Source organism: Cherax quadricarinatus, chromosome 40, assembly GCF_038502225.1.
Source record: "Cherax quadricarinatus isolate ZL_2023a chromosome 40, ASM3850222v1, whole genome shotgun sequence".
NCBI lineage: Eukaryota > Metazoa > Arthropoda > Malacostraca > Decapoda > Parastacidae > Cherax > Cherax quadricarinatus.
Genome location: NC_091331.1, coordinates 10,646,683 through 10,669,307, shown reverse-complemented (window position 1 = coordinate 10,669,307; position 22,625 = coordinate 10,646,683).

Genomic DNA, 22,625 nt, shown 5'->3' with positions numbered 1-22,625 from the left:
TCACAGCATCCCTCTGGCTGCTATGTTGTGGTGCTGTGGTACGTCACAGCATCCCTCTGGCCGCTGTGCTGTGGTGCTGTGGTACGTCACAGCATCCCTCTGGCTGCTGTGTTGTGGTGCTGTGGTACGTCACAGCATCCCTCTGGCTGCTGTGTTGTGGTGCTGTGGTACGTCACAGCATCCCTCTGGCTGCTATGTTGTGGTGCTGTGGTACGTCACAGCATCCCTCTGGCCGCTGTGATGCGGTGCTGTGGTACGTCACAGCATCCCTCTGGCTGCTGTGTTGTGGTGCTGTGGTACGTCACAGCATCCCTCTGGCTGCTGTGTTGTGGTGCTGTGGTACGTCACAGCATCCCTCTGGTTGCTGTGTTGTGGTGCTGTGGTACGTCACAGCATCCCCCTGGCTGCTGTGTTGTGGTGCTGTGGTACGTCACAGCATCCCTCTGGCTGCTGTGTTGTGGTGCTGTGGTACGTCACAGCATCCCCCTGGCTGCTGTGTTGTGGTGCTGTGGTACGTCACAGCATCCCTATAGCTGCTGTGTTGTGGTGCTGTGGTACGTCACAGCATCCCTATGGCTGCTGTGTTGTGGTACGTCACAGCATCCCCCTGGCTGCTGTGTTGTGGTGCTGTGGTACGTCACAGCATTCCTCTGGCTGCTGTGTTGTGGTGCTGTGGTACGTCACAGCATCCCCCTGGCTGCTGTGTTGTGGTGCTGTGGTACGTCACAGCATCCCTATGGCTGCTGTGGTGTGGTGCTGTGGTACGTCACAGCATCCCTATGGCTGCTGTGTTGTGGTACGTCACAGCATCCCCCTGGCTGCTGTGTTGTGGTGCTGTGGTACGTCACAGCTCCCTCTGGCTGCTGTGTTGTGGTGCTGTGGTACGTCACAGCATCCCTCTGGCTGCTGTGTTGTGGTGCTGTGGTACGTCACAGCATCCCTCTGGCTGCTGTGTTGTGGTGCTGTGGTACGTCACAGCATCCCTCTGGCTGCTGTGTTGTGGTGCTGTGGTACGTCACAGCATCCCTCTGGCTGCTGTGTTGTGGTGCTGTGGTACGTCACAGCATCCCTATGGCTGCTGTGTTGTGGTACGTCACAGCATCCCCCTGGCTTCTGTGTTGTGGTGTTGTGGTACGTCACAGCATCCCTCTGGCTGCTGTGTTGTGGTGCTGTGGTACGTCACAGCATCCCTCTGGCTGTTGTGTTGTGGTGCTGTGGTACGTCACAGCATCCCTCTGGCTGCTGTGTTGTGGTGCTGTGGTACGTCACAGCATCCCTCTGGCTGCTGTGTTGTGGTGCTGTGGTAAGTCACAGCATCCCTCTGGCTGCTGTGTTGTGGTGCTGTGGTACGTCACAGCATCCCTCTGGCTGCTGTGTTGTGGTGCTGTGGTACGTCACAGCATCCCTCTGGCTGCTGTGTTGTGGTGCTGTGGTACGTCACAGCATCCCTCTGGCTGCTGTGTTGTGGTGCTGTGGTACGTCACAGCATCCCTCTGGCTGCTGTGTTGTGGTGCTGTGATACGTCACAGCATCCCTCTGGCTGCTGTGTTGTGGTGCTGTGGTACGTCACAGCATCCCTCTGGCTGCTGTGTTGTGGTCAGCATCCCTCTGGCTGCTGTGTTGTGGTGCTGTGGTACGTCACAGCATCCCCCTGGTTGCTGTGTTGTGGTGCTGTGGCGCGTCACAGCATCCCCCTGGCTGCTGTGTTGTGGTGCTGTGGTACGTCACAGCATCCCCCTGGCTGCTGTGTTGTGGTGCTGTGGTACGTCTCAGCATCCCCCTGGCTGCTGTGTTGCGGTGCTGTGGCACGTCACAGCATCCTTCTGGCTGCTGTGTTGTGGTGCTGTGGTACGTCACAGCATCCCCGTGGCTGTTGTGTTATGGTGCTGTGGCACGTCACAGCATCCTTCTGGCTGCTGTGTTGTGGTGCTGTGGTACGTCACAGCATCCCCCTGGCTGTTGTGTTATGGTGCTGTGGCACGCCACAGCATCCCCCTGGCTGCTGTGTTGTGGTGCTGTGGTACGCCACAGCATCCCCTTGGCTGCTGTGTTGTGGTGCTGTGGCAGGTCACAGCATCCCCCTGGCTGCTGTGTTGTGGTGCTGTGGCACGTCACAGCATCCCCCTGGCTGCTGTGTTGTTTTGCTGTGGCACGTCACAGCATCCCCCTCACTGCTGTGTTGTGGTGCTGTGGTACGTCACAGCATCCCCCGGCTGCTGTGTTGTGGTGCTGTGGTACGTCACAGCATCCCCCTGGCTGCTGTGTTGTGGTGCTGTGGCACGTTACAGCATCCCCCTGGCTGCTGTGTTGTGGTGCTGTGGCGCGTCACAGCATCCCCCTGGCTGCTGTGTTGTGGTGCTGTGGCACGTCACAGCATCCCCATGGCTGCTGTGTTGTGGTGCTGTGGCACGTCACAGCATCCCCCTGGCTGCTGTGTTGTGGTGCTGTGGTACGTCACAGCATCCCTCTGGCTGCTGTGTTGTGGTGCTGTGGTACGTCACAGCATCCCTCTGGCTGCTGTGTTGTGGTGCTGTGGTACGTCACAGCATCCCTCTGGCTGCTGTGTTGTGGTGCTGTGGTACGTCACAGCATCCCTCTGGCTGCTGTGTTGTGGTGCTGTGGTACGTCACAGCATCCCTCTGGCTGCTGTGTTGTGGTGCTGTGGTACGTCACAGCATCCCTCTGGCTGCTGTATTGTGGTGCTGTGGTACGTCTCAGCATCCCTCTGGCTGCTGTGTTGTGGTGCTGTGGTACGTCACAGAATCCCCCTGGTTGCTGTGTTGTGGTGCTGTGGCGCGTCACAGCATCCCCCTGGCTGTTGTGTTGTGGTGCTGTGGTACGTCACAGCATCCCCCTGGCTGCTGTGTTGTGGTGCTGTGGTACGTCTCAGCATCCCCCTGGCTGCTGTGTTGCGGTGCTGTGGCACGTCACAGCATCCTTCTGGCTGCTGTGTTGTGGTGCTGTGGTACGTCACAGCATCCCTCTGGCTGCTGTGTTGTGGTGCTGTGGTACGTCACAGCATCCCCCTGGCTGTTGTGTTATGGTGCTGTGGCACGCCACAGCATCCCCCTGGCTGCTGTGTTGTGGTGCTGTGGTACGCCACAGCATCCCCTTGGCTGCTGTGTTGTGGTGCTGTGGCAGGTCACAGCATCCCCCTGGCTGCTGTGTTGTGGTGCTGTGGCACGTCACAGCATCCCCCTGGCTGCTGTGTTGTTTTGCTGTGGCACGTCACAGCATCCCCCTCACTGCTGTGTTGTGGTGCTGTGGTACGTCACAGCATCCCCCGGCTGCTGTGTTGTGGTGCTGTGGTACGTCACAGCATCCCCCTGGCTGCTGTGTTGTGGTGCTGTGGCACGTTACAGCATCCCCCTGGCTGCTGTGTTGTGGTGCTGTGGCGCGTCACAGCATCCCCCTGGCTGCTGTGTTGTGGTGCTGTGGTACGCCACAGCATCCCCTTGGCTGCTGTGTTGTGGTGCTGTGGTACGTCACAGCATCCCCCTGGCTGCTGTGTTGTGGTGCTGTGGTACGTCACAGCATCCCCCTGGCTGCTGTGTTGTGGTGCTGTGGCACGTCACAGCATCCCCCTGGCTGCTGTGTTGTGGTGCTCTGGCGCGTCACAGCATCCCCCTGTCTGCTGTGTTGTGGTGCTGTGGTACGTCACAGCATCCCCCTGGCTGCTGTGTTGTGGTGCTTTGGCACGTCACAGCATCCCCCTTTCTGCTGTGTTGTGGTGCTGTGGCGCGTCACAGCATCCCTCTGGCTGCTGTGTTGTGGTGCTGTGGTACGTCACAGCATCCCCCTGGCTGCTGTGTTGTGGTGCTGTGGTACGTCACAGCATCCTTCTGGCTGCTGTGTTGTGGTGCTGTGGTACGTCACAGCATCCCCCTGGCTGCTGTGTTGTGGTGCTGTGGCACGTCACAGCATCCCCCCTCGCTGCTGTGTTGTGGTGCTGTGGCACGTCACAGCATCCCCCCTCGCTGCTGTGTTGTGGTGCTGTGGCACGTCACAGCATCTCCCTCGCTGCTGTATTGTGGTGCTGTGGCACGTCACAGCATCCCCCTCGCTGCTGTGTTGTGGTGCTGTGGTACGTCACAGCATCCTCCTGGCTACTGTGCTGTGGTGCTGTGGCACGTCACAGCATCCCCCTGCCTGCTGTGTTGTAGTGCGCTGGTACGTCACAGCATCCCTCTGGCTGCTGTGTTGTGGTGCTGTGGCACGTCACAGCATCCCCTTCGCTGCTGTGTTGTGGTGTTGTGGTACGTCACAGCATCCCCTTCGCTGCTGTGGTACGTCACAGCATCCCCCTGACTGCTGTGTTATGGTTCTGTGGCACGTCACAGCATCCCCTTCGCTGCTGTGTTGTGGTGCTGTGGCACATCACAGCATCTCCCTCCTGCTGTGTTGTGGTGCTGTGGTACGTCACAGCATCCCCCTAGCTGCTATGGTGCGTCACAGCATCCCCCTGGCTGCTGTGGTACGTCACAGCATCCCCCTGGCTGCTGTTATGGTGCTGTGGCACGTCACAGCATCCCCTTCGCTGCTGTGTTGTGGTGCTGTGCCACGTCACAGCATCCTCCTCGCTGCTGTGTTATGGTGCTGTGCCACGTCACAGTATCCTCCTCGCTACTGTGTTGTGGTGCTGTGGCACGTCACAGCATCCCCCTCGCTGCTGTGTTGTGGTGCTGTGGCACGTCACAGCATCCCCCTCGCTGCTGTGTTGTGGTGCTGTGGCACGTCACAGCATCCCTCTAGCTGCTGTGTTGTGGTGCTGTGGCACGTCACAGCATCCTCCTCGCTGCTGTGTTGTGATACTGTGGTACATCACAACACCATCCTGGCAGCTACCCCAGCGGTACTGTGGCACATCATAGCACCATCCTCACAGTTACCACAGCGGTACTGTGGCACGTCACAGCACCAACTTTGCAGCTAACACAGCGGTACTGTGGCAAGTCACAACACTATCCTCACAGCTACCACAGCGGTACTGTGACACGTCACAGCACTATTCACATGGAGCATCTACAGTAGCAGCAGCAGCAGCAGCAGCAGCGCTGGAGCACATCACAACTAACCTAAAAAGCTCTCCTGAGAAGACCTTGAACGTTCATAGAAGCGGCAGTAAGAAACAGACCACCGCTGCCATAACTCTAAAGGAGAAGCCAAGCCTGACGGTGTGTGACAGCGAACACAAGGAGAAGGTCGTAAGATCACAAGTGGAGGTCATTCACAGAGTACATTCTCAGACTCTTGTGTGTTTCTCCGAATGTTCCAGTATGAGTATAATATATATATATATATATATATATATATATATATATATATATATATATATATATATATATATATATATATATATATATATATATATATATCATTAACCAAACTGCGGCATGGCCGGGGATCGATCACGCGCCACCTTGTACCGCCCCGTGGGAAGCAAGACAACGTTCGCGACGCTCTAACCACTGGACCAACAATCCTACAAATACAATGCACCCAGTGGAACTGGGCGTGATTCATGGTACGAGGACATACATGGCAGTGCCCAGCCATTCCGCAGTTTGGTTAATGATTCAAAACCACTTGTTTCGTGGTTTCATTAATATATAAATTGCTCGTGGAGGACGGTATTCAAAAGGGAGTAGGTTGAAGTTAGCGCAGAGCTAACCACGGCCACGTATGTCCTCGTAACATGAATAAACACCCAGATCTACTGGGTGCCTTGGTATTTGTAGGATTGTTGATCCAGTGGTTAGAGCGTTACGAACGTTGTCTTGCTTCCCAAGGGAGGAGGCAAGATGGCGCGGGACCGATCCACGGCCATGGCGCAGTTTGGCTAATGATTCAGAGCCACTGACCTGGGATCGAACCCGTAACATTTACACAACTTCCCGAGACGTCTCACTGGGTAAATTTGAAGACGCCTTTATCCACTGGGCCGGTCATCACGACCGTGTCGACGCCACGGAAGACATGGAAGCAGATTCCTTACTAGAGACCAGACAACCCATCTAGTAACAGCATGTACACTTAAAACACATACCTCTCAGATGTATGTCTCTCAGTGTACATACACTGAGAGACATACACCTGTCAGCGTATATGACCTTGCAATATAGGTCGTGTTTTTTTCGTCAGCTTATTTAGCAAGGGTCGTTTTGCTGAGCCATCAAATTGTTTGTGTCAGTCAGTGTGAATATCAAACAGCATTTTACTCACAAGTAACATGTTACTCACAAGTAACATGTTACTCACAAGTAACATGTTACTCACAAGTAACGTGTTACTCACAAGCAAAATAATACATTTTCCTATTATTAAACAAAATTGGATACATCCGCAGTGTGCTACTAACATACTCTAGATAACAATAATTTAGCTTTGCCTCAGGTAGGGAGGAATGAGCCATATAATACTAAGGTCAATTTAAGCAAGGTTAAATTACGCTAGGATTACTTTGCTGGAAAATAAAAAATAAAGGCATACGATGCAAATTAACTCAACTGTAACTACCAGTCAGTAACGTAATGTAACCATCTCACAGTAGTGCCATTAAAACGCAACAAGAACATTGAGAAGCTGCCTCCAGAAGGTTGTTCCACCAACACCAGCTCTTCTTAACAAGAAACATTTGAAAACTACGAGGGAATGGTGAAGTGAGAGATTCTGAAGAAGACAAAGAGGAAAAAGAAGAAGAAAAAGGAGAAGAGACACTAGAAGAAGAATGATGATAAGAGGATATATCTCTGACACGAGAGAAAGCAGAGAACACAAGACAAAGTAAGGCGCATGTATCCTAGTGTCAGTGACTTATAATTTTATTTACTGGTTAATATTATTAGTAGAGGATTCTCCAGAACATAAATGAATTGTTTATATGATTGTAACCCATTTTCTTTGTCTTTCAATTTCGTTATCATTACGTACACGAATGGTACTGTTAGGTAAAACGACACAAGTGCAACTAATGTGACATATTACTGTGGCAACGTTTCGCTCTCCAAGAGCTGCAGTCCCTCTAACACTCGGCTACAGCCCCTCTAACACTTGGCCGCAGTCCCTCTAACACTCGGCAGCAGCCCCTCTAACACTCGGCTGCAGCCCCTCTAACACTCGGCTGCAGCCCCTCTAACACTCGGCAGCAGCCCCACTAACGCTCGGCCGCAGTCCCTCTAACACTCGGCTGCAGTCCCTCTAACACTCGGCTGCAGTCTCTCTAACACTCGGCTGCAGTCCCTCTAACACTCGGCTGCAGCCCCTCTAACACTCGGCCGCAGCCCCTCTAACACTCGGCTGCAGCCCCTCTAACACTCGGCCGCAGCCCCTCTAGCACTCTGCTGCAGTCCCTCTAACACTCGGCCGCAGCCCCTCTAACACTCGGCTGCAGTCCCTCTAACACTCGGCCACAGACCCTCTAACACTCGGCTGCAGTCCCTCTAACACTCGGCTGCAGACCCTCTAACACTCGGCTGCAGTCCCTCTAACACTCGGCTGCAGTCCCTCTAGCACTCGGCTGCAGCCCCTCTAACACTCAGCTGCAGCCCCTCTAACACTCGGCTGCAGACCCTCTCTCGGCCGCAGCCCCTCTAACACTCGGCTGCAGTCCCTCTAACACTCGGCTGCAGCCCCTCTAACACTCGGCTGCATCCCCTCTAACACTCGGCTGCAGTCCCTCTAACACTCGGCTGCAGCCCCTCTAACACTCGGCTGCAGTCCCTCTAACACTCGGCTGCAGTCCCTCTAACACTCGGCTGCAGCCCCTCTAACACTCAGCTGCAGCCCCTCTAACACTCGGCTGCAGTCTCTCTAACACTCGGCTGCAGTCCCTCCAACACTCGGCTGCAGCCCCTCTAATACTCGGCTGCAGTCCCTCTAACACTCGGCTGCAGCCCCTCTATCACTAGGCTGCAGTCCCTCTAACACTCGGCTGCAGTCCCTCTAACACTCGGCTGCAGACCCTCTAACACTCGGCTGCAGTCTCTCTAACACTCGGCTGCAGACCCCTCTAACACTCGGCTGCAGCCCTTCTAACACTCGGCTGCAGTCCCTCTAACACTCGGCTGCAGTCCCTCTATCACTCGGCTGCAGCCCCTCTAACACTCGGCTGCAACCCTTCTAACACTCGGCTGAAGTCTCTCTAACACTCGGCTGCAGTCCCTCTAACACTCGGTCGCAGCCCCTCTAACACTCGGCCGCAGTCCCTCTAACACTCGGCCGCAGACCCTCTAACACTCGGCCGCAGCCCCTCTAACACTCGGCCGCAGCCCCTCTAGCACTCGGCCGCAGCCACTCTAACACACGGCAGCAGACCCTCTAATACTCGGCCGCAGACCCTCTAACACTCGGCCGTAGACCCTCTAACACTCGGCCGCAGACCCTCTAACACTCGGCCGCAGACCCTCTAACACTCGGCCGCAGACCCTCTAACACTCGGCCGCAGACCCTCTAACACTCGGCCGCAGACCCTCTAACACTCGGCTGCAGTCCCTCTAACACTCGGCTGCAGTCCCTCTAACACTCGGCCGCAGACCCTCTAACACTCGGCCGCAGACCCTCTAACACTCGGCCGCAGACCCTCTAACACTCGGCTGCAGTCCCTCTAACACTCGGCTGCAGTCCCTCTAACACTCGGCTGCAGCCCCTCTAACACTCGGCCGCAGACCCTCTAACACTCGGCTGCAGTCCCTCTAACACTCGGCCGCAGACCCTCTAACACTCGGCTGCAGCCCCTCTAACACTCGGCTGCAGTCCCTCTAACACTCGGCCGCAGCCCCTCTAACACTCGGCTGCAGCCCCTCTAACACTCGGCTGCAGTCCCTCTAACACTCGGCTGCAGACCCTCTAACACTCGGCTGCAGTCCCTCTAGCACTCGGCTGCAGCCCCTCTAACACTCGGCTGCAGTCCCTCTAACACTCGGCTGCAGTCCCTCTAACACTCGGCTGCAGTCCCTCTAACACTCGGCTGCAGACCCTCTAACACTCGGCTGCAATCTCTCTAACACTCGGCTGCAGCCCCTCTAAGACTCGGCTGCACTCGGCTGCATCCCCTCTATCACTCGGCTGCAGTCCCTCTAGCACTCGGCTGCAGCCCCTCTAACACTCGGCTGCAGTCCCTCTAACACTCGGCTGCAGTCCCTCTAGCACTCGGCTGCAGCCCCTCTAACACTCGGCTGCAGCCCCTCTAACACTCGGCTGCAGTCTCTCTAACACTCGGCTGCAGTCCCTCTAACACTCGGCTGCAGCCCCTCTAACACTCGGCTGCAGCCCCTCTAACACTCGGCTGCAGTCCCTCTAACACTCGGCTGCAGCCCCTCTAACACTCGGCTGCAGTCCCTCTAACACTCGGCTGCAGACCCTCTAACACTCGGCTGCAGACTCGGCTGCCCCTCTAACACTCGGCTGCAGTCCCCTCTAACACTCGGCTGCAGTCCCTCTAACACTCGGCCGCAGTACCCCTAACACTCGGCTGCACTCGGCTGCAGTCCCCCTCTAACACTCGGCTGCAGCCCCTCTAACACCCTCTAACACTCGGCCGCAGACTCTCTAACACTCGGCCGCAGCTGCAGCCCCTCTAACACTCGGCCGCAGCAGCCCCTCTAACCTCGGCTGCAGTCCCTCTAACAGCTGCAGACCCTCTAACACTCGGCTGCAGCTAGAGCTGCAGTCCCTCTAACACTCAGCTGCAGTCCCTCTAACACTCGGCTGCAGCCCCTCTAACACTCGGCTGCAGTCCCTCTAACACTCGGCTGCAGACCCTCTAACACTCGGCTGCAGTCCCTCTAGCACTCAGCTGCAGTCCCTCTAACACTCAGCTGCAGTCCCTCTAACACTCGGCTGCAGCCCCTCTAACACTCGGCTGCAGTCCCTCTAACACTCGGCTGCAGACCCTCTAACACTCGGCTGCAGCCCCTCTAACACTCGGCTGCAGTCCCTCTAACACTCGGCTGCAGCCCCTCTAACACTCGGCTGCAGTCCCTCTAACACTCGGCTGCAGTCCCTCTAACACTCGGCTGCAGACCCTCTAACACTCGGCTGCAGTCCCTCTAACACTCGGCTGCAGTCCCTCTAGCACTCGGCTGCAGCACTCGGCTGCAGCCCCTCTAACACTCGGCTGCAGTTCCTCTAACACTCGGCTGCAGTCCCTCTAACACTCGGCTGCAGTCCCTCTAACACTCGGCCGCAGCCCCTCTAACACTCGGCCGCAGTCCCTCTAACACTCGGCTGCAGTCCCTCTAACACTCGGCTGCAGTCCCTCTAACACTCGGCCGCAGTCCCTCTAACACTCGGCTGCAGTCCCTCTAACACTCGGCTGCAGCAGTCCCTCCCTCTAAGCACTCGGCTGCAGTCCCTCCCTCTAACACTCAGCTGCAGCCCCTCTAACACTCGGCTGCAGTCTCTCTAACACTCGGCTGCAGTCCCTCCAACACTCGGCTGCAGCCCCTCTAATACTCGGCTGCAGTCCCTCTAACACTCGGCTGCAGCCCCTCTATCACTAGGCTGCAGTCCCTCTAACACTCGGCTGCAGTCCCTCTAACACTCGGCTGCAGACCCTCTAACACTCGGCTGCAGCCCCTCTAACACTCGGCTGCAGTCCCTCTAACACTCGGCCGCAGACCCTCTAACACTCGGCCGCAGACCCTCTAACACTCGGTTGCAGCCCCTCTAACACTCGGCTGCAGTCCCTCTAACACTCGGCTGCAGCCCCTCTAACACTCGGCCGCAGACCCTCTAACACTCGGCCGCAGCTCCTCTAACACTCGGCTGCAGCCCCTCTAACACTCGGCTGCAGTCCCTCTAGCACTCGGTTGCAGTTCCTCTAACACTCGGCCGCAGACCCTCTAACACTCGGCTGCAGTCCCCCTAACACTCGGCCGCAGCCCCTCTAACACTCGGCCGCAGCCCCTCTAACACGGCTGCAGTTCCCCTAACACTCGGCCGCAGCCCCTCTAGCACTCGGCCGCAGCCCCTCTAACACGGCTGCAGTCCCCCTAACACTAGGCCGCAGCCCCTCTAACACTCGGCCGCAGCCCCTCTAACACTCGGCCGCAGCCCCTCTAACACTCGGCCGCAGCCCCTCTAACACTCGGCCGCAGCCCCTCTAACACTCGGCCGCAGCCCCTCTAACACTCGGCCGCAGCCCCTCTAACACTCGGCCGCAGCCCCTCTAGCACTCGGCCGCAGCCCCTCTAACACGGCTGCAGTCCCCCTAACACTAGGCCGCAGCCCCTCTAACACTCGGCCGCAGCCCCTCTAACACTCGGCCGCAGCCCCTCTAACACGGCTGCAGTTCCCCTAACACTCGGCCGCAGCCCCTCTAGCACTCGGCCGCAGCCCCTCTAACACGGCTGCAGTCCCCCTAACACTAGGCCGCAGCCCCTCTAACACTCGGCCGCAGCCCCTTTAACACTCGGCCGCAGCCCCTCTAACACGGCTGCAGTTCCCCTAACACTCGGCCGCAGCCCCTCTAGCACTCGGCCGCAGCCCCTCTAACACGGCTGCAGTCCCCCTAACACTAGGCCGCAGCCCCTCTAACACTCGGCCGCAGCCCCTCTAACACTCGGCCGCAGCCCCTCTAACACTCGGCCGCAGCCCCTCTAACACTCGGCCGCAGCCCCTCTAGCACTCGGCCGCAGCCCCTCTAACACGGCTGCAGTCCCCCTAACACTAGGCCGCAGCCCCTCTAACACTCGGCCGCAGCCCCTCTAACACTCGGCCGCAGCCCCTCTAACACGGCTGCAGTTTCCCTAACACTCGGCCGCAGCCCCTCTAACACTCGGCCGCAGCCCCTCTAACACGGCTGCAGTTTCCCTAACACTCGGCCGCAGCCCCTCTAACACTCGGCCGCAGCCCCTCTAACACTCGGCCGCAGCCCCTCTAACACGGCTGCAGTCCCCCTAACACTCGGCCGCAGCCCCTCTAGCACTCGGCCGCAGCCCCTCTAATACTCGGCTGCAGCCCCTCTAACACTCGGCCGCAGACCCTCTAACACTCGGCCGCAGCCCCTCTAACACTCGGCCGCAGACCCTCTAACACTCGGCCGCAGACCCTCTAACACTCGGCCGCAGACCCTCTAACACTCGGCCGCAGACCCTCTAACACTCGGCCGCAGCCCCTCTAACACTCGGCTGCAGTCCCTCTAACACTCGGCCGCAGCCCCTCTAGCACTCGGCCGCAGCCCCTCTAACACGGCTGCAGTCCCCGTAACACTCGGCCGCAGCCCCTCTAACACTCGGCCGCAGACCCTCTAACACTCGGCCGCAGCCCCTCTAACACTCGGCTGCAGTCCCTCTAACACTCGGCCGCAGCCCCTCTAACACTCGGCCGCAGCCCCTCTAACACTCGGCCGCAGTACCCCTAACACTCGGCTGCAGTCCCTCTAACACTCGGCCGCAGCCCCTCTAACACTCGGCCGCAGCATCCAGCTGACCCAGCCAACATTATTATCAATATCTTTCAAAATTATAATGCGAGTATTCGTTTAATTCCCTCCTGAGAGTATGTCATGTTCGAGATGGAGAAAAAAAAAAGAGAAATTTTTCGATGAAGTGGAGTTGAGATAAGTCAGTTTCTCTATCATAATTGATTTGTTTATCCTTAAGCGATGCTCCTTCCCCACCAGTTTTTTCCTTAGGGAAATTTTATGTGAAGGTTTAACACGAGGGTAATATAAAGAATGTATATGTATGGTATACAGTATCGGCGAGGTAAAGAATTAGACACATGTGCAACATCTGGGTATCTTTATTGTGGACGTTTCGCCATCTAGTGTCTTTATCAATACAGATTCAATGACGTAATTGGAATCACTAGAAATATATACAAAAGATGGGGAAATCAGTCCCTCAGTCTTGGAATTAGTGGAGAGGACCGTAGGCTTGAATTTGTATTGATAAAGTCACTGGATGGCGAAACGTCTACAATAAAGATACCCAGATGTTGCACCTATGTCTAATTCTTTACCTCGCCGGTATTGTATACCATACATATACAACCAGTCAGACACTGCAACATCATGGAATCTTAGTTCAAAGGACGTCTCCACAACCCTCTACTACCATCACTGCTACTACTAGCCCGTCCCTCGGGTGTGATCTACTTCCAGTACCAGTGACAATGTCTGCAATGACGCCAGTATATAAGCGCCAATTTTCATGTTATTGCTTCGGACTTTCCCCTCAAGGGAGGTTCCTTGACGCTGGTGAGGGGCTCTTGATCTAGGGAATTGGATCTCTGATTCGGTTCTCTGAATTGAGCCTGAATACCTCTCATCCCCTCCCACATGCGTTGTGTAATCCTACAGGTTTAGCGCTCCCTGTGATTATAATAATAATAATAATAATGCTTCGGATTTATCAAGACTACTGCACTCTTCAGTTCCAAGACTGTGGGACTGATACCTCATCTATTGTATATATGTCTACTGTTTTCTAATTATATCCTTGAATTTATGTTGAGAAAGCCACTAGATGGCGAAACGTCTAAAGTAAAGATACCTAGATGTTGCACATGTGTCTAATTCTTTTTAATATGAAGAATCAAGGCAGGTAGAGCCATTACGCACTTGATTGACTATTATTTGTTACAAAACAGAACTTGATTACCAAACCTTGATTACCAGGCCTTGATTAAGTATGAATTCTGGAAGACTGACCTACTCCTCTCGCCTCATTATCATCTAACCCACTTGTTGTGCACATGACACACCCACACACACACACACACACACATTAGGAGAGAGTGACATGATCAAAATCGAATGTTAATAGGGATAATGTATTCTCAGACACAAAAAAAAATATCATTAATGAGTGTACAGGTACCATGGCACACACACACAAACACACACACGCAAAATTCAGAGTCACGCACTAGATGACAGGGCTCAGCCGTACAGTTTTAGACAGATGTCTTGTTACAGTCACATATACGTGTATATATATATATATATATATATATATATATATATATATATATATATATATATATATATATATATATATATATATATATATATATATATATATATATGTCGTGCCGAATAGGCAGAACTTGCGATCTTGGCTTAAATAGCAACGCTCATCTTGTCATATAAGACAAACGAAAATTTGTGTATGCAATAATTTCGCCAAAATCATTCTGAACCTAACGAAAAAAATATATTTCACTGTTTGTTTAATATTAAATTATTGTAAACAAATCTAAAATATATTTAGTTGAGTTTGGCTAAAATAAATTGTTCTTGTTATAATAAGGTTAGTTAAGTTTTCTAAGATTCTTCTGGTGCAAAATTATAAATTTTTACATCAACATTAATGAAAAAAATATATCTTTAAACGTAAAAGAGAAAACTTCAGAAAGGACTTAATTTTAAATGAGATCTTGCTAATTGACCAGTTTTCCATATTCGACACGACATATATATATATATATATATATATATATATATATATATATATATATATATATATATATATATATATATATATATATATATATATATATATATCTTGCCGAATAGGTAAAAATGGTCAGTTAGCAAGAATTCATTTCAACTTAAGTCCTTTCTAAAAAATTTCTCGTATATGTTTAAAGACATATTTTTTCCTTATTAAGAACCTTAGAAAACTTACCTAACCTTATTATAATAAGCGCAATTTAATTTATCCTAATCCATCTAAATATATTTTAGATAAGTTTACAATAATTACAATAATTTAATAAGCAAATATTTAGCTGCATGTGTGGCTCAAGATACATACAGAGGGGCCAGGATCTTTAGGTCAACACTCATGAAGCCTAGAGGCTTAATACCCTCGAGAAGCCCATGAACTGTAAAACTTCCTCAAAAGGCCCAGGAGCTGTAGATCAACACGTTTAAGAGGGCTAAGAGATAGAACTCAAAGACGAGATTTGAAGGAAGCAACAGACGAAACTGGGTTGGCAATGTCAATAGAATTTTGTAGCAAGTTAGAGAGACGATAATGTTTTCCAGGGAGTATAGACTTCGTTAGGCCTGTTGGCCCATATTAGGCAGTTCTAACTCGCTGTACATGAATGGTATGAAAATCAGACACATGTGCAACATCTGGGTATATTTATTGTAGACGTTTCGCCATCCAGTGGCTTTATCAATACAAATTCTTGGAAATAACATGAAGACAGTAGAACTATACACAAAAGATGAGGTAATCAGTCCCTCAGCCTTGGAGTTGGTGTGACGAGCACCATAGTTGTAGAGATTCTGGAGCACAGGCAAGGAGGCTGGCACCCACCCACACCCTCTCATGTACTTGTTCTGTTCTTTTACAACTGTTGGATCTAAAGGTGTCCAACTTGAATCCATTGGTGCCAATCCTGTCTTCGTTAGAAACTTTCACCTCGTTGAAGTATAACCTGAGAACTTCTATTATTGATATTTCTTGATATGAAGCCAAGAATCCTACTGACATTACTGTGAACACTTATGCATTGTTGTCTTGGCTTGAAATTTCCCTTAACCAAATCTTTTTCGAGTTCAGTTTATGGTTTGTTGATGGGGCTTAATTACTACACAAGGGTCATTAAGGCTGCATATCACCATGTCTCTCAACATACATACGCTGAGGAACATACACCTCTCGGTGTACATATCCTGTGGTACAAGAATGGTATACAATACCGACAAGATGAAAACTGAGACAAATGTGCAACATCTGGGTATCTTTATTGTAGACGCTTCGCCATCCTGTGTCTTTATCAATACAGATTCTAAGACATAACTGGAAGACAGAAGAACTATATACAAAAGATGAGGTAATCAGTCCCTCAGCCTTGAAGTTGGTGTGAAAAGCACAGCAGTCGTGAAGATTCAGCAGCAGAGGCGAACGAACGAAAGAACAAACGAACAAGTTCAGGTAAGATCCCAAATGGGATGAGCGGGGACGACGGGACAGACGAAGAACAGCTCCTGAGAGGAGTGTTTTTAGTCGTAGAAATAGAGCCAGGGCTTAACCCAGCAGCTAAGGCGATCGTGGGACATTGTGAACAGAAATTTAGGCTCTTCTGTTGGGATTCCGGTAGGGTGAGAGGGGAGGACGGGACAGGCAAAGAGGAGTGTAAAATTGAGCCATGTCTTAACCCAATAGCTAAGGCGAACGTGGGTCAGAGAATGAACAGCGCAAGGTACCTGTCAGAGAATCTAAGGTTACTTGTAAATAGGGTTAGGAGCAGGAACATACAAGGAGTAGAAAAGGTTGTGTTGGTTTGTGGGTCTGCGAATGTCTTCGTCAAGGAGAGAGATCCAGTAGTCATGTCGTGTCTCAAGTTTGTCTATCTGTCTGTCACTGAGCGTCTTCCAGTACAGATTCAGCGCAGGGATGTCTAATTGGGCATGGAGAGACTCGCTTGTGGCGAAGTCTTCCCGTCTGACATCAAGCACCCAGCGCAGCGCCTTGTTCTGGACACACTGCAGTTTAAGTAAGTTCGTTTTAGCTGCAAGAGAGAGGGCTAGAGGAGAGTAAGTTATCAGAGAACGTATTAGGGATTTGTAGAGGTGTAGTTTGGTGCGTTGGGAGGCATGTTGCAGCTTGTAGAGGCCCGCAAGGGCCTTACTAGCTATTGCATGCCATGAATGAATGTGTCCGTGTAAGCGAAGAAGGTAGTCAAGATTAACGCCTAGAACAGTGACAGATTGTGTGGTGGGGATGTAAGTGCGGGTGTCAGCTGTTCTGAGCTCGACAGGTAATGGAGGATCACGTTTCTTATAGTTAAAATATGTAATGCTGGATTTAGCTGCATTGGATTTGGTCCTCCATTTTTGTTCCCAGATGCCTATCCTGTCGAACTCATTTTGTGTTTTGTGTGTGAGTGTATCTATATTGGCGTGAGTGATAAGCTGTGTAATGTCGTCTGCATAGGCTAGTGTGATGGAGTTGTGGTATACAGGTGTTGCAATGTCGTTACTGCATAAAATGTTTATAGTTCAGTAACAATGTTTACAGTTCAGTAACAATGTTTACAGTTCAGTAACAATGTTTATAGTTCAGGAACAATGTTTACAGTTCAGTAACAATGTTTACAGTTCAGTAACAATGTTTACAGTTCAGTAACAATGTTTACAGTTCAGTAACAATATTTACAGTTCAGTAACAATGTTTATAGTTCAGTAACAATGTTTACAGTTCAGTAACAATATTTACAGTTCAGTAACAATGTTTACAGTTCAGTAACAATGTTTAAAGTTTAGTAACAATGTTTACAGTTCAGTAACAATGTTTATAGTTCAGTAACAATGTTTACAGTTCAGTAACAATGTTTATATTTCTGTAACAATGATTATAGTTCAGTAACAATGTTTATAGTTCAGTAACAATGTTTACAGTTCAGTAACAATATTTACAGTTCAGTAACAATGTTTATAGTTCTGTAACAATGTTTACAGTTCAGTAACAATGTTTATAGTTCAGTAACAATATTTACAGTTCAGTAACAATGTTTATAGTTCTGTAACAATGTTTATAGTTCAGTAACAATGTTTACAGTTCAGTAACAATGTTTACAGTTCAGTAACAATGCTTATAGTTCTGTAACAATGTTTACAGTTCAGTAACAATATTTATAGTTCAGTAACAATGTTTACAGTTCAGTAACAATATTTACAGTTCAGTAACAATGTTTATAGTTCTGTAACAATGTTTATAGTTCAGTAACAATGTTTACAGTTCAGTAACAATGTTTACAGTTCAGTAACAATATTTACAGTTCAGTAACAATGTTTACAGTTCAGTAACAATGTTTACAGTTCAGTAACAATGTTTACAGTTCAGTAACAATGTTTACAGTTCAGTAACAATGTTTACAGTTCAGTAACAATGTTTACAGTTCAGTAACAATGTTTACAGTTCAGTAACAATGTTTACAGTTCAGTAACAATGTTTATAGTTCAGTAACAATGTTTACAGTTCAGTAACAATGTTTATAGTTCAGTAACAATGTTTACAGTTCAGTAACAATGTTTACAGTTCAGTAACAATGTTTATAGTTCAGTAACAATGTTTATAGTTCAGTAACAATGCTTACAGTTCGGTAACAATGTTTATAGTTCAGTAACAATGTTTACAGTTCAGTAACAATGTTTACAGTTCAGTAACAATGTTTACAGTTCAGTAACAATGTTTACAGTTCAGTGACAATGTTTACAGTTCAGTAACAATGTTTACAGTTCAGTAACAATGTTTACAGTTCAGTAACAATGTTTACAGTTCAGTAACAATGTTTACAGTTCAGTAACAATGTTTACAGTTCAGTAACAATGTTTACAGTTCAGTAACAATGTTTACAGTTCAGTAACAATGTTTGCAGTTCAGTAACAATGTTTACAGTTCAGTAACAATGTTTATAGTTCAGTAACAATGTTTACAGTTCAGTAACAATGTTTATAGTTCAGTAACAATGTTTACAGTTCTGTAACAATGTTTACAGTTCAGTAACAATGTTTACAGTTCAGTAACAATGTTTATAGTTCAGTAACAATGTTTACAGTTCAGTAACAATGTTTACAGTTCAGTAACAATGTTTATAGTTCAGTAACAATGTTTATAGTTCAGTAACAATGTTTACAGTTCAGTAACAATGTTTACAGTTCAGTAACAATGTTTACAGTTCAGTAACAATGTTTACAGTTCAGTAACAATGTTTACAGTTCAGTAACAATGTTTACAGTTCAGTAACAATGTTTATAGTTCAGTAACAATGTTTATAGTTCAGTAACAATGTTTATAGTTCAGTAACAATGTTTACAGTTCAGTAACAATGTTTACAGTTCAGTAACAATGTTTACAGTTCAGTAACAATGTTTACAGTTCAGTAACAATGTTTACAATTCAGTAACAATGTTTACAGTTCAGTAACAATGTTTACAGTTCAGTAACAATGTTTACAGTTCAGTAACAATGTTTACAGTTCAGTAACAATGTTTACAGTTCAGCAACAATGTTTACAGTTCAGTAACAATGTTTACAGTTCAGTAACAATGTTTACAGTTCAGTAACAATGTTTACAGTTCAGTAACAATGTTTACAGTTCAGTAACAATGTTTACAGTTCAGTAACAATGTTTACAGTTCAGTAACAATGTTTACAGTTCAGTAACAATGTTTACAGTTCAGTAACAATGTTTACAGTTCAGTAACAATGTTTACAGTTCAGTAACAATATTTACAGTTCAGTAACAATGTTTACAGTTCAGTAACAATATTTACAGTTCAGTAACAATGTTTACAGTTCAGTAACAATGTTTACAGTTCAGTAACAATATTTACAGTTCAGTAACAATGTTTACAGTTCAGTAACAATGTTTATAGTTCAGTAACAATGTTTACAGTTCAGTAACAATGTTTATAGTTCAGTAACAATGTTTATAGTTCAGTAACAATGTTTACAGTTCAGTAACAATGTTTACAGTTCAGTAACAATATTTACAGTTCAGTAACAATGTTTACAGTTCAGTAACAATGTTTACAGTTCAGTAACAATGTTTACAGTTCAGTAACAATGTTTACAGTTCAGTAACAATGTTTACAGTTCAGTAACAATGTTTACAGTTCAGTAACAATGTTTACAGTTCAGTAACAATGTTTATAGTTCAGTAACAATGTTTACAGTTCAGTAACAATGTTTACAGTTCAGTAACAATGTTTACAGTTCAGTAACAATGTTTACAGTTCAGCAACAATGTTTATAGTTCAGTAACAATGTTTACAGTTCAGTAACAATGTTTATAGTTCAGCAACAATGTTTATAGTTCAGTAACAATGTTTACAGTTCAGTAACAATGTTTATAGTTCAGCAACAATGTTTACAGTTCAGCAACAATGTTTATAGTTCAGTAACAATGTTTACAGTTCAGTAACAATGTTTACAGTTCAGCAACAATGTTTATAGTTCAGTAACAATGTTTACAGTTCAGTAACAATGTTTACAGTTCAGCAACAATGTTTATAGTTCAGTAACAATGTTTACAGTTCAGTAACAATGTTTACAGTTCAGTAACAATGTTTACAGTTCAGTAACAATGTTTACAGTTCAGCAACAATGTTTACAGTTCAGCAACAATGTTTATAGTTCAGTAACAATGTTTATAGTTCAGTAACAATGTTTACAGTTCAGCAACAATGTTTATAGTTCAGTAACAATGTTTATAGTTCAGTAACAATGTTTACAGTTCAGTAACAATGCACAAAAACTAATTTCCATATCTTATATTAAGTTGAAAAATTCGCAGATTTGCAGCTGAACAAAATAAAACAATAAAGATCCTTCCTCTCAGGTATATGCATCAGCATTGCAAGTTTGAAACCGTTCAGAAGAGGCATTCTCAAGGTATTGCACTGAAAACAATACTTCAAAAATAATTCAAATGACATTGTTCAAATGGTATTAAACATTCGAGTAGTAATCTGAACCTTCCCCTGAGTAAGTTGCGCTAATGCTGAAAGTTTGAAGTCGATCAGAACAGGCGTTCTCAAGTTATCCTGTGTGAACCAGCACAAGTTATCCCGTGTGAACCAGCACAAGTTATCCCGTGTGAACCAGCACAAGTTATCCCATGTGAACCAGCACAAGTTATCCTGTGTGAACCAGCACAAGTTATCCCGTGTGAACCAGCACAAGTTATCCCGTGTGAACCAGCACAAGTTATCCCACGAGAACCAGCACAAGTTATCCCACGAGAACCAGCACAAGTTATCCCACGTGAACCAGCACAAGTTATCCCGTGTGAACCAGCACAAGTTATCCCACGTGAACCAGCACAAGTTATCCCGTGTGAACCAGCACAAGTTATCCCGTGTGAACCAGCACAAGTTATCCCGTGTGAACCAGCACAAGTTATCCCACGTGAACCAGCACAAGTTATCCCACGTGAACCAGCACAAGTTATCCCACGTGAACCAGCACAAGTTATCCCACGTGAACCAGCACAAGTTATCCCACGTGAACCAGCACAAGTTATCCCACGTGAACCAGCACAAGTTATCCCGTGTGAACCAGCACAAGTTATCCCGTGTGAACCAGCACAAGTTATCCCGTGTGAACCAGCACAAGTTATCCCACGAGAACCAGCACAAGTTATCCCGTGTGAACCAGCACAAGTTATCCCGTGTGAACCAGCACAAGTTATCCCACGTGAACCAGCACAAGTTATCCCACGGGAACCAGCACAAGTTATCCCACGTGAACCAGCACAATTTATCCCACGGGAACCAGCACAAGTTATCCCACGAGAACCAGCACAAGTTATCCCGTGTGAACCAGCACAAGTTATCCCACGGGAACCAGCACAAGTTATCCCGTGTGAACCAGCACAAGTTATCCCACGTGAACCAGCACAAGTTATCTCACGGGAACCAGCACAAGTTATCCCACGAGAACCAGCACATGTTATCCCACGAGAACCAGCACAAGTTATCCCACGAGAACCAGCACATGTTATCCCACGAGAACCAGCACAAGTTATCCCACGAGAACCAGCACAAGTTATCCCACGTGAACCAGCACAAGTTATCCCACGTGAATCAGCACAAGTTATCCCACGAGAACCAGCACATGTTATCCCACGAGAACCAGCACAAGTTATCCCACGAAAACCAGCACATGTTATCCCACGAGAACCAGCACAAGTTATCCCACGAGAACCAGCACAAGTTATCCCACGTGAACCAGCACAAGTTATCCCACGAGAACCAGCACAAGTTATCCCACGAGAACCAGCACATGTTATCCCACGAGAACCAGCACATGTTATCCCACGAGAACCAGCACAAGTTATCCCACGAGAACCAGCACAAGTTATCCCACGAGAACCAGCACAAGTTATCCCGTGTGAACCAGCACAAGTTATCCCACGTGAACCAGCACAAGTTATCCCACGAGAACCAGCACAAGTTATCCCACGAGAACCAGCACAAGTTATCCCACGAGAACCAGCACAAGTTATCCCACGAGAACCAGCACAAGTTATCCCACGAGAACCAGCACAAGTTATCCCACGAGAACCAGCACAAGTTATCCCACGAGAACCAGCACAAGTTATCCCACGAGAACCAGCACAAGTTATCCCACGAGAACCAGCACAAGTTATCCCACGAGAACCAGCACAAGTTATCCCACGAGAACCAGCACAAGTTATCCCACGAGAACCAGCACAAGTTATCCCACGAGAACCAGCACAAGTTATCCCACGAGAACCAGCACAAGTTATCCCACGAGAACCAGCACAAGTTATCCCACGAGAACCAGCACAAGTTATCCCACGAGAACCAGCACAAGTTATCCCACGAGAACCAGCACAAGTTATCCCACGAGAACCAGCACAAGTTATCCCACGAGAACCAGCACAAGTTATCCCACGAGAACCAGCACAAGTTATCCCACGAGAACCAGCACACGTTATCCCACGAGAACCAGCACAAGTTATCCCACGAGAACCAGCACAAGTTATCCCACGAGAACCAGCACAAGTTATCCCACGAGAACCAGCACAAGTTATCCCACGAGAACCAGCACAAGTTATCCCACGAGAACCAGCACAAGTTATCCCACGAGAACCAGCACAAGTTATCCCACGAGAACCAGCACAAGTTATCC